General features: G+C 42.2%; 1 protein-coding gene across 1 annotated transcript in view; it reads left to right on the forward strand.

Moving 5' to 3' along the window:
* Positions 1-298: 298 nt before the first annotated feature.
* ARPP19 (cAMP regulated phosphoprotein 19) overlaps positions 299-11,436 on the forward strand; it is a 25,629-nt gene continuing 14,491 nt past the window's right edge. The window contains exon 1 of the mRNA XM_006168738.3: positions 299-458. The gene's annotated coding sequence lies outside the window, so the exon portion shown is untranslated. The remainder of the gene's footprint in view (positions 459-11,436) is intronic.

Here is an 11,436-nt window from a genome sequence, read left to right on the forward strand (position 1 = left end):
GCGCTCCTGCGCGGGCGGGAGCGCGGGCCGCTGCGGAGTCGGCTTCCCGCTGTGACGCTGGGAACTGGCGCCGGCGACCCGGAGTTTGCACATTCTCCGCGTCTTCCTTGGAAACGTGCCTTTCGGCCTCGGCGTGCCGCGTGGTTCTTCATCCTCTTACATGCTGTGAGAACCCGGGACTCGGCCCTTCAGTGTGCAGCATAGGTTTTTTGGGAGTTTCATTTTGCTCTGGAAGTTTCATTTTCCCCTTGAACTCCAACTACTTGAAAGCGTGCTATTAACTCCAAAGGCCGTCAGCTCTGTGATTGGGCGGGCGCTGGTGTAGACCTGGATGGGAATTTCACGTCCATCCCCTGTGAGCCGTGGACAATTCCTAAGATGACTGGGCTTTCATTTTCTCGTCGGTAGGGTCCGAATACTAGTACTTGCTTCACACGGTGTGCTCGGGCCTAACCGAGGTGAGTAACTCAGAGCGTGTTACCTGGGTGTGCCCGGAGTATTGGTTAGCTACAGGGGGCCGCACACGCTGCTTGACTGAAAGTCAGAAGATTGGAATTTAAACCTTTTTTCCTACTGTAGTTGCTCAGGTTTTTCTTGGAAACACAGGAATATTTTCTATACCCAACTGTAATATCTCCTCAATGTAGGAAAAGGCCAGGAATATCGGTATAGTGGACGTCTCTAGTGCAGAGGCTTTCACGTTTACCTAGGCTAGTCCTTGCCCCTTCCATCACGGTTCTTTTTGCTGCTCTGTCCTGGTTACATGTGGCTGACTGAGGAAGGAGGGACGGTTAATGGTATCTCTTTTCCTTCCAGTGATCATTTACAGACCGTTACCAACACTTTTCTTTAAAGTCAGGCCGTGTTACCCCAAAATAGGATTTGGTTTACTGTTTGGAGTAGGAAAGGGTTTCTGCTTAATGTTGCGTCCACGTGCCTAATTGAAGTTGGAAATCCGATTAGTGTTCTAGACTCATTTCCTATGTTCTTAACTATGTTAACTCTCCTCTAGTTGGACAGTTTGTTCGGTACTTTATGTGTAACTGAAAGAAAGCAAGACAACAGCAATACCAGAAATAATTACTCAGGAATAGTCCGGTGAAAAATATTGGCTATTTGGATATAAAATACTGGATATAAAGTAGGTCTTTTGGGGCAAAGAAATACATGCAGTCTAAGAGCACAAACAATACTCAAGGTAATAGTGGCCTCTCTTACTGTTTTAACAGTAGTATTAAATATCGTCTATAAAATATTCACTGTGCTGTTTGTTATTGCGAGGGATTTAGAAAACTAGAAAAATACCAAACCCATGTCTAGTGTCTTGTCTTAAAATCAGACTCTGCTGTGACTTACGGTATACAATATTGTGATGTGTAATTTTCTTTAGTAAGATTTGTTAATATGTTGTCAAAGCGTGAAGTGTTGATTTCTGGAATGAAAATGCTTTTACTGAGGCAATAAAAGCATTATTAATGAACATTAAGGAAGCTTGAATGTTTTCTTCTGAGTGTGTACATTAAAAATTTATTTCGGGTCCATTGGTTTTAGACGTTAATACCAACTAAAGTGTGTTAGGAATATAATGTCCCTACCCCTCTTGAGTTGAGAATTGGGTGTAGATGTTAAGTGTCTGTGGTATGGATACTGTCCCTAAACATGAGGAAAATGTGCAGAGTCACTTCTGTGTTCCTGTGAGCCAAATCACCTGTTTCTGCTATTTGGAAGAACAGTTAGGACCTAAGAAATTGAGTTATTGTCTGCACCCCATTGACCTGTCAAGTAAAGCTGAAGCATTCAGCTGAGAATATCTTACTGCTTTGTAGTAGGTTAGCCTGTTACCTCTAAGGAGCCTACATGGAGTAAGAGGTAGGCCACTGTTTACCTTGAGTACTGTTTATGCCCTTGTTAAGAAAACCAGACAGGGACCAGTGCCGGTACAGTGGTAACACAACTAGAACCACATGGGAAAGGTCTCAGGTTCTTCTCTTGAAACCTCCCTGAGCGTACCAGGTATGTGCCTATAGGCCCACAGTCTGGGCTACCTGGGGCTGGGGGTAAATGATAGAGTAAAGACCTGTTGGGAGTGTTGTCTTTTTCTCCCTGTCTCTAATACAAAAATTAACTTAACTTGAAAAAAGAAAGAAAACTGGATCGACCCTTATTTTTATTTAGGATATTAATTATATTTATACAGTTATTAAAATAGAGATAGGTTCCTATTGCTTAACTTCTATACCACTCTAAAACTAAAATTAAAAATGAAGTCTAATATTAAATACAAAGACTCCTCTAGAATCATAGGTAAGTTTACATTTAAAAAATATTTATTTATTTCTTGGGAACCAGCAGTTAGCGTAATGGCTATGTCGCTGGACTCCCATGTAGTCGACCGCGGTTCGTGTCCCGGACCCGGTGGCTTAAAACTCACGCCGGGCGCGTGTGCGTGCGTGCCCAAGATCCCAAGAGGAGAATGGAGGAGAAGGGATTGCGATGTGACCATTCCCCCTGGGGGGTGATTTCTCGCTTTCAGTCTCTATGTCTCTCTGTCTGTCTGGTGAGCGCACGCACCCTATAGCAAAAAAAATCCCTCCAAAAAAAAAAACAAACACATGTATTTCTTTAATTTGTTATTATTTTTAATTCATCAGAGAGGGAAAGTGAGAAAACAAGATGTCAGGTCTAGGACTCAAACTGCGGTCTGCCACGTAAGAGTCCAACGCCTTAATCACCACATCATCTGCGGGCCCTGTTAAGTTTACATTAAATTCAGATCTTTTCTCATTATGCTGGGCAGTCCAAGTAGATTGCTGAGTCAAACGAAAAAGCTCACACTCCAATATCCCTTATGCTTACATATATTTTTTAGATTATCATTGAAGTCCAAACAAAACATTTGGAAGCTTTAGCAGTGACCTCATGGATCTATCATCTGTGAATTCTATTTTTTATTTTTTAAGAGAGATTTTTATGTTTTTATCTTTTAGGGAGATTTTTGCTATAGGACGCATGTGCTTGCAGGAGAGATAGGAAGCGAGAAGCCACCCTCCCGAGGTGGGATGGCCATTCCACAATCCGTTCTCTTCCATTTTCCTCTCAGGATTTGGGACACGTACACGCATACACACATACCTGGCATGAGTTTAAGCTGCTTGGTCCAGGACTCAAACCACAGTCCAGTGTGGGAGTCTAGTGATGTAACCATTACACAATATGCTGGTCCTGTGAATTCTATTTTTAATAAAGCTAATAGAAGCATGTACACTGGGCCCAGAGGTGAAAAGGAACATGTGGGAATTTAAAACAGATCTTTCCAGTTTCATTGTGTGTAAACTCAGGCAGGGTTCCTGCTTTGCATGCATATCTCTCATAGCACTTAGCATAGTGGTTGGCATTGTTGAGAAACTGCTATTCGAATACGTTTTCTTCACATCTTTTCTGTACTGCAGTTTAAACTATAGGGCCCCCATGTCTGGTGGTACAGTACGTCAGCCAGATCCCACATGGCCTACTGCACAGTAGGAATCCTAGCCTGGAGACTTGCAGAATATATCACCCATAGTCCTGACAGGATGGTACAATGAAGAAGGTATTGCAGCATGGCCATGCCATGTGGGAGGATGCTTCCCCTTCTCCTCACTCTGGGGAACACAAATGCCTTCTGGCAAATTTTTTAAAAAATGAGGACTAAATCATAAAATAATAGCTCAATCCCATTTAAGAAATCTAAATAAAGGGCCTGTAGGTAGCATGGTGGTTAAGGCATGGGCTACTGCAGTTTGAGTCCTGGACCTGGCGGCGCGCGCGCGCTCACGCTCTCGCTCTCTCTCTCTCTGGTCAAATTGAAGAATGATAATAAACAAAATGAAATAATTATTTAAAAAAAGAAATCTGAATAAAACAATGGATTTCTGTGTATGTATTTTTTCATATATGTTGTGTTTTAAAAAATTTTTAAAAATCATTTATGACAGTACATAAGAGAGAGAATCAAAAGCAAAAAGCAGAAGTAAAAAGCACCCTTGACAGGGTTTCTCTTATACCCAGGTCCCCTTTCCTCGGCTCTTCAGACTGGGCTGGGAAACTGAACCAGTGGTTGGCCATTTGGTTCCCAGCACTGCCAGCCTTTACTACCTACACCACTTAGGCTGGGCCTGAGCATTTTATAAAACCTCAATAGCAAGTTTTCTGTAGGCTAAAAGATTTTAAGTAAGATATTGTCTTGGGGTAACTTAAGTAGAGCTGTTTTCGAAAATCTCTGTCATTTGAGAAATATAGTTGGTGTCTGGTCAACTCCATGATGCAGGGGTAATGTGCTGCTTAAGAGAAGCCCGGAGGCCAGCAGGTCGCATAATGGTTAAGGTGTTGGACTCCCACATGGCTGACTGCAGTTCAAGTCCTGGACCCAGTGGCTTGAAACTCATGCCAGGTGCACATATGTGTGTGCCCTCGAATCCTGAGAGGAGACTGGAGAAAAAGGGATTGCAGCATGGCCATTCTCCCGGTAGATGATTTCTCACTTTCTGTCTCTTTGTCTCTCTCTCTCTGTTCCCCCAATCCAATGAGCACACATGCCCTACAGCAAAAAAATCTCTTTAAAAACATCTCTCTTAAAAAATGAGAGATAAGCCAGATCTCACATGGTGACCAAAGTTCAAATGACCTGATCATTCTGAAACAGACCAGGCTCACATCCAAGCACCCAGGATCCAATGGGCTGGAGGACTGGAGGCATGACCAGACCCTGTGGAGGGTGCTCATCTCTTTCTTTTGTACTCATGCATGCATGCATCCTATCATGAATAAAAGGGGGAAATACACTTGGCATCTTTGTGAGCAGTGGAAGAGGAAGAGAATGGTTGTTTTAATTATGTCCATGCATCAGTAAAGAATGGCTGTCAATTGTGTATTCACTTGTCTAGTATTTAAGACATTTCAGTATTTCAACATGGATATGTTCTGGGGCCTTTTTTAAAAAGACGTTTTTGTGTGAGGGCACATGCACTCTCCAGAGAGACAGACATGTGCAAGGGAAAGTGAGAAATCACCCCCAGGGAGGGTGGCCACGTACAATCCCCTTTCCTCCTGGGATCTTGAGCATACACTCACAAGCGCCTGGCATGATTTTCAAGCCACTGGGTCCAGGACTTGAACTGTGATTGGCCATGTGGGAGTCCAGCATGTAACCACTAAGCCATCTGCTGGTCCCTCTAGAGCTGTGTTTTTGGTCCCTAAAAGGCTCAAGATTGTTTCCTCTTGGTATTCAGGGTGAGCACAACATGCTCATTTGGTCTCTGCAGTCGTTGATTGTTAACAGTCTAGAGGTAAACCTCAGAAAAGTTTAAAAATGTTTCTCAGCATTCTTAGCAGTTTGCTGTACAGCAGTTTGTTAGGTTTGCTTCTATTATTGTGCAATGTACTTACCTACCAGTTTCCATAGTTGAGCCTGTGTCTCCTATATAACATGAATAAAGATAAAGTGATGTGAGACTATCAAGTGCTTCTAAAGTTTCTTAGCTTTAGAGAAACAATTGAAGTACATGGGATTTGCTCTTTTTGTAGTGTTTTATTAAACAGTTATTAAATACCAGCCATTGGGCAAGCAGCAACTTAAAAGGGCAACAGTAATTTTCCACAGAGGTTGATACAGTATTGGTACCTTCCTGGCAACATCTCAAAAGATTTGTTGGCTTTCATTAATCCTTCCTATGTATTCATCAATCAGTGCATCAGTGAACATATTGCTGAGCAGATAAAGGAGAATTTGCTTAGAGTGGTCAGATTTTTAATGCTGATGATGCTCTGTAACTGTTCTCTGTGTAAAAGCTGAAAAGTGATACCAGTCATTCAGGCATAATTATGATCAGTCCAGAATAGACTACAAAATAATCCTTAACTATGTGAATGCCCCCCCCTTTTTTTTTACTTAACAAAAAGTTTATTATGGAAATGTACATGACCTGATTTTTACATTATAGTAAAAACGGGCCTGTTGACTAGGGGACATGGGTTTTTCTGTTGAACAGCCATTATTCTCGGTTTCGAGGCTTCTAACATGATGATACTATTTCCTCGTATTACCACCATTCCAATATTGTTCTGTTGCCCACTAGTTGCCATCTCCACACATTAATCTATCACAAGATTCATAAATGGATCAAATGCCCGCAATATTCCTTGGACATGTCTGCCACCGTTTAATTTTAATAACTTCTTGTCCATAAATTTTTTCAATTCGGGAGGGTGAGCTTTGCTCATGGTACCAACTCAGCGGGCTCAGGGATGCCTTTGAACGGAATTCTCGGCCTCTTCACATTCCTGCAGCAGGTCCGGCGTTTTGCGTCTCATGTGAATGCCCTTTTTTATAGGTATGTATTTAAAACTTAAATTCCACCTACTTAAAGGATTGTTCCCCATCCCCCCTTTTTTAAGCTAATGGGCACATGTGCTTGCCAGGGAGATGCAGAGGTAGAGAAAGGAAGGATCCTACATGGGGCATGGTCATGCTATAGTTCCTCCATTTCCCTCTGTTTGGGATTTTGGGCACACATGCACATGTGCCTGCTGTGCGTTTTTTATGCTTCTAAGTCCAGGACTCGAACTGACACAGCTGGCCATGTGGGATCCAGCTTCCTAAACTCCCCCCCCCAACACACACACAGTACCAGCTGGCCCCTCCAACATTAACTCTTACAATTATTTTTTTTTTCTTTTTTAGGTGTTTTTGCTATAGGGCACGTGTGCTCGCCACAAAGACAGAGACAGAGAGACAGAAAGCGAGAAATCACCCCCCAGGGTGATGGCCACTCCGCAATCCCTTCTCCTCCATTCTCCTCTTGGGATCTTGGGCATGCACACACACAAGCTGGCGTGAGTTTAAGCCACTGGGTCTGGGACTTGAACCGTGGTTGACTACATGGGAGTCCAGCGACATAGCCTTTACGCTAACTGCTGGTCCCTCCAGAACGAATTTCTAATGTATATCAGTAGTATAATTCACAAAAATACATATGCCTAGGGCCAGCCAGTGTTGTGGTGATGAAGGCGCTGGATCCCACATGGCTGACTTCGTAGTTCAAGTCCTAGACCTGGCAGTCTGAAAATATATTGGACATGTGTATGTATATGTACCCCAAATCCTGAGAGAATGGAGAAGGAATTGTGTCGTGGCCATCTCCCCTAGGGGTGATTTCTTTGTTTCTCTGTCTCTGGTGAGTACATAAGTCCTATGGCAAAAAAAATTTTTTTTAATTGATTAATATTGATAAATATTAGGTTCTCTGCTAGGTACAGAGTATACAAAGATTTTGGGGGGGCTATTTGTATTTTTTAAGACAACTGATTTCAAATACTGTATTTGGGTTTTTGTTTTTTCCTTAATAGATGAGAATCTGTATTAGGATGTCCTAAGTTTCTGTTTTCCTAAATTATAGCTGAAAGTTCAAATTTTTTCTTTTAATTGCCAGAGGTCATGTGCACTCACAAGAGAGAGAGAGAAAGCACCACCCAGTGGGTGTAATCACACTGCAGTCTTTTTTCCTTAATTTTTTTCATCTTGTCGAGGCTTTGGGCACACATGCACATGCCACCTGCTGCCCCTATGCATGTATATTTTTGTGAATTTTATTTTTTCAAGCCACAGGGGTTCAGAGTCAAATGGCAGGTTGGCCAAGTGGAATCTGGCTCCCTATGCACAGGTCCTACCTGCTGCGCTATGGGGAGACCTAAAGGTTCAGAATTCTGATGATGCTTCTCCCACCCGGCCTGTTGTGATCAGCTTAGAAACCCCTTAGCTAAATAAATCTGCTTACATTCCAGCATCTATTTCTAAAACATAATAAAATTGCTATATAACACTAAAGCCCCTTAGAAGATAAAATTTTAAAAACTAGGTTTAAACTTACAAAAATATTTTCGTGACCTTGTCATTTCCCCTTTTGTTGATCCTCTTTTATATGTTTTCTGTTTCATTAACTTACGCTTTTTATTTTTACATTTTCTTTGGGTTCTTTTGTCTTAACACACAATTGGTTGTGTAACTTATTGAATTTTTAGCTTTCTTTAAGCCCTTAAAGGATGCTTAGCTGCATCCCACAAGTTTTCTTTTTAATTATTTAATTTTCTTCATTTACTCATTTATTTTAACTTGATCAGGGAGAGACACCGAAAGAGAGAATGAGAGAGAAAGTGAGAAAGCAAGCCACTTAGGTCCAGGACTTGAACCATGGTTGGCCATTTGGGAGTGTCCAGCACCTTAACCACCATGTTCCCCTCACAAGTTTTGACTGTGTGTTGAATTTTTATCAGTGAATTGTAAGGGGTTTTTTGTTTTGTTTTTAATATTTTTCGCCTAGTGTGAGGCTTGTCTTTTAGGCTTTTAAAATTATTTATTTATTTAATGTTACTTGTTATTTATTTATTTTAATTTGACCAAAGAGACAGAGAGTGAGTGAGAGAAGGGGAAAGTGAGAAAGCAAACCACCAGGTCCGGGACTCAAACTGTGGATGGCCATGTGGGAGTTCAGCACCTTAACCACCATAACACCTACTGCCCCTGTAAGTATTTTAAAATTCTCATGGTTTTTGTTTGATTTTAGTTTTTGCTAAAGGCCAGAGAGAGACAGAGAGAGGGAAAGTGAGAAATCACCTCCCGGGGAGATGGCTATGCCACAGTCCCTTCTCTTTTCTGGGGATTTTGGACACATGTGTACATCTGGCATGATTTTGAAGGTCTTAGGACTGGAACCAAAGGAACAGCCAAGTGGGATTCAGCCACCTTAACCTCCACAACACTTGTTGGCCCCATGATTTATTTAGCCATAAATTAGTATGTGTTTCATTTCCAAATTTTATGGGTTTATTTATTTTTTTTTTTTGAGAGAGGTTTTTGCTATAGGGCATGTGCACTTGCCTGGAAGAGATATAGAAAGCGAGAAATCACCCCCAGGGGGGTTGGCCGCGCCGCAATCCCCTCTCCTCCTCCGTTCTCTCGGGATCTTGGGCACGCATGCACATGTGTTCAGCATGAGTTTAAGCCACCAGGTCCGGAATTCGAACCGCGATCGACTACCTGGGAGTCCAGTGACGTAGCCAGTACGCCAAACTGCTGGTCCTGGGTTTGTTTATTTATTTATTTTTTTTTTTGAGAAGTTTTTGCGGTAGGGCACGTGCTCTTGCCAGAGAGACAGAAAGCGAGAAATCACCCCCCAGGGGGCATGGCCACGCCGCAGTCCCTTCTCCTCCTGGGATCTTGGGCATGCACGCACAGGCGCCCGGCGTGAGTTTAAATTATCAGGTCCAGGACTTGAACAGCGGTTGACTACATGGGAGTTAAGCGACATAGCCATTACACTAACTGCTGGTCCCAGTTTATAACTTTTTGATAGTTATTGTTTTCACATGAAAATTTTGTTTATTAATCCACTCATGAAAAATCCACCCAATCACTGCAGATAGTCACTGCAGAATCTTTACTCCTTTGACTTTTGCCAGCACCAACATTGGCCATTGCAGTCTCCCTGACCACCTTCATTCGGTTCCTGTGTTCCTTTCCCTGTTTGCTTAATGTCTTTTTCTTCTCATCCAGGCCATGTCTTGCACGTTTATGTCTGGGCTTGTTTTTGTTTTGCATAATCCAGGGAATCATAAGTCATGCCAAAGCCAGTTGTCTTGCCACCTTCTAAGTAGGTTCTGAACCCAAACACAAAGATGGCATCTGCTCTGGTCTTGTACATCTTCTCTAGTCCCTGCCTCCCTCAGTTAGGTACTGTTGTCTCCCTGGGCAAAGGACATCAATGACCTTTTGCTTCCTCCAAAGTGGTCAGTTGGATTCCAATAGTTACTGTGTCATTCATGATGGCAGTGTATCCTCCAGCAGCCAGGGAAGAAAGCTAATTTCTATTGTTATTGACCTTAACCTAATGATTTTGCGGTCCTTGATGGTGGTCTGGATGCAAACAGTTGAAACTTGCTTTATAGCATCTTGAGTACTTTATCTTTTCCAGCAATCAATAATTGAGGAAGGCAGAGCCAGCAGGTGGCATGTGGTTAAGGCACTGGACTCCCATATGTCTGTGGTTTGAGTCCCAGACCTGGTCACTTGATTTCTCTCTTTCTCTCTCTGGTGACCACATGTACCCTATAGCAAATTTAAAAACAAATAATAAATAGAATAAGTATTTTAAAAGTAAATAAATAAGAAAGGTGTGTTGAATCCCAGGGTGGTAGACTTATCACTTGCTTCCTTCTAGTTTCTGCTTTATATTTTGAAACTTTTATTGGAGGCCTGAATATAGGATATAGAGCTGTGGTATTTTTGTTTTGTTTTGTTTTAAAAGAATTATTTAACTTTATTTGTTTATTTAAATTTGGCCATAGAGAGCAAAAGCTAGAGTGATGGGGGAAAGCGAGAAAGCAAGCCGCCAGGTCCGGGACTTGAACTGCAGTTGGCCATGTGGGAGTCCAAGCGCCTTTAACCACCACACTACCTGCTAGCCCCAAGCCTGTGTAGTTCTAATGTCTTTGTCTTAGAGTCTGTGTTACCTGCTATGAATATAGGTGCGTTAACTCTGTTTTGGTTAAGATATGCCTTATATGTCCTTGGCACACCCCCAATATGATTATTTCGAACCTGTGTCCTTCAGTTTTACGGTTTTTTCCTTAATTGCCAGAGTGCTAGCTCAGAGAGAGAGAGAGATTAAGTGTGCCCCCCCACCCCGGTGTGGTCATGCCACAGTCCTTTTTCTCCATTTCTTCAATCCTTCAGGATGTGAGGCACCCAGGCACATGTGCGCAGCATATTTTTTAAGTTACTAGAACCGGGATTCAAACTGATCAGCATGTGGGATCCAGCTTTCTACACACAGGGCAAACCACTGGGCTATGGAGTTACCTTGTCTTTTTTTTTTTCAAATTGATTTCTTTTTACCAGGTTTTTTTTTGGGGGGGGGGTTGCTATAGCTACATTTCAAGATGGGTCTCAAACCTTAGAGATCTCAGAAAGCGAGAAATCACCCCCCAGCGGGGATGGCCGTGCCGCAATCCCTTCTCTCGGGATCTTGGGCATGCACGCACATGCACCCGGCGTGAATTTTAAATCACCGGGTCCGCGACACGAACTGCAGTCGACTACGTGGGAGTTCAGCGACATAGCCATTATGCTAACTGCTGGTCCCTCTTTTTTCCAGTTTTATCCTTACTATTAGTTTGGAAATTATGTGCTTTGTTACTTAATTCTCCGGGGAATTTTATCATGCATCTTTTTTTTTCTTTTTTTTTTTTTTTTTTTTCCTGAAGAAGTTTTTTCTTTAGGGTGTCTGCGGTCACCAGCTAGATATAAAATTAATATTATAAACTCCCTTTTTTTTTTTTTTTTTCCTTTTTAGAGATTTTTGCCTTAGGGCATTATCATTTGCTGAAGAGAGACAATGAGAGGGG

This window comes from Tupaia chinensis, unplaced genomic scaffold (genome assembly GCF_000334495.1).
Source record: "Tupaia chinensis unplaced genomic scaffold, TupChi_1.0 Scaffold146140_1, whole genome shotgun sequence".
NCBI lineage: Eukaryota > Metazoa > Chordata > Mammalia > Scandentia > Tupaiidae > Tupaia > Tupaia belangeri.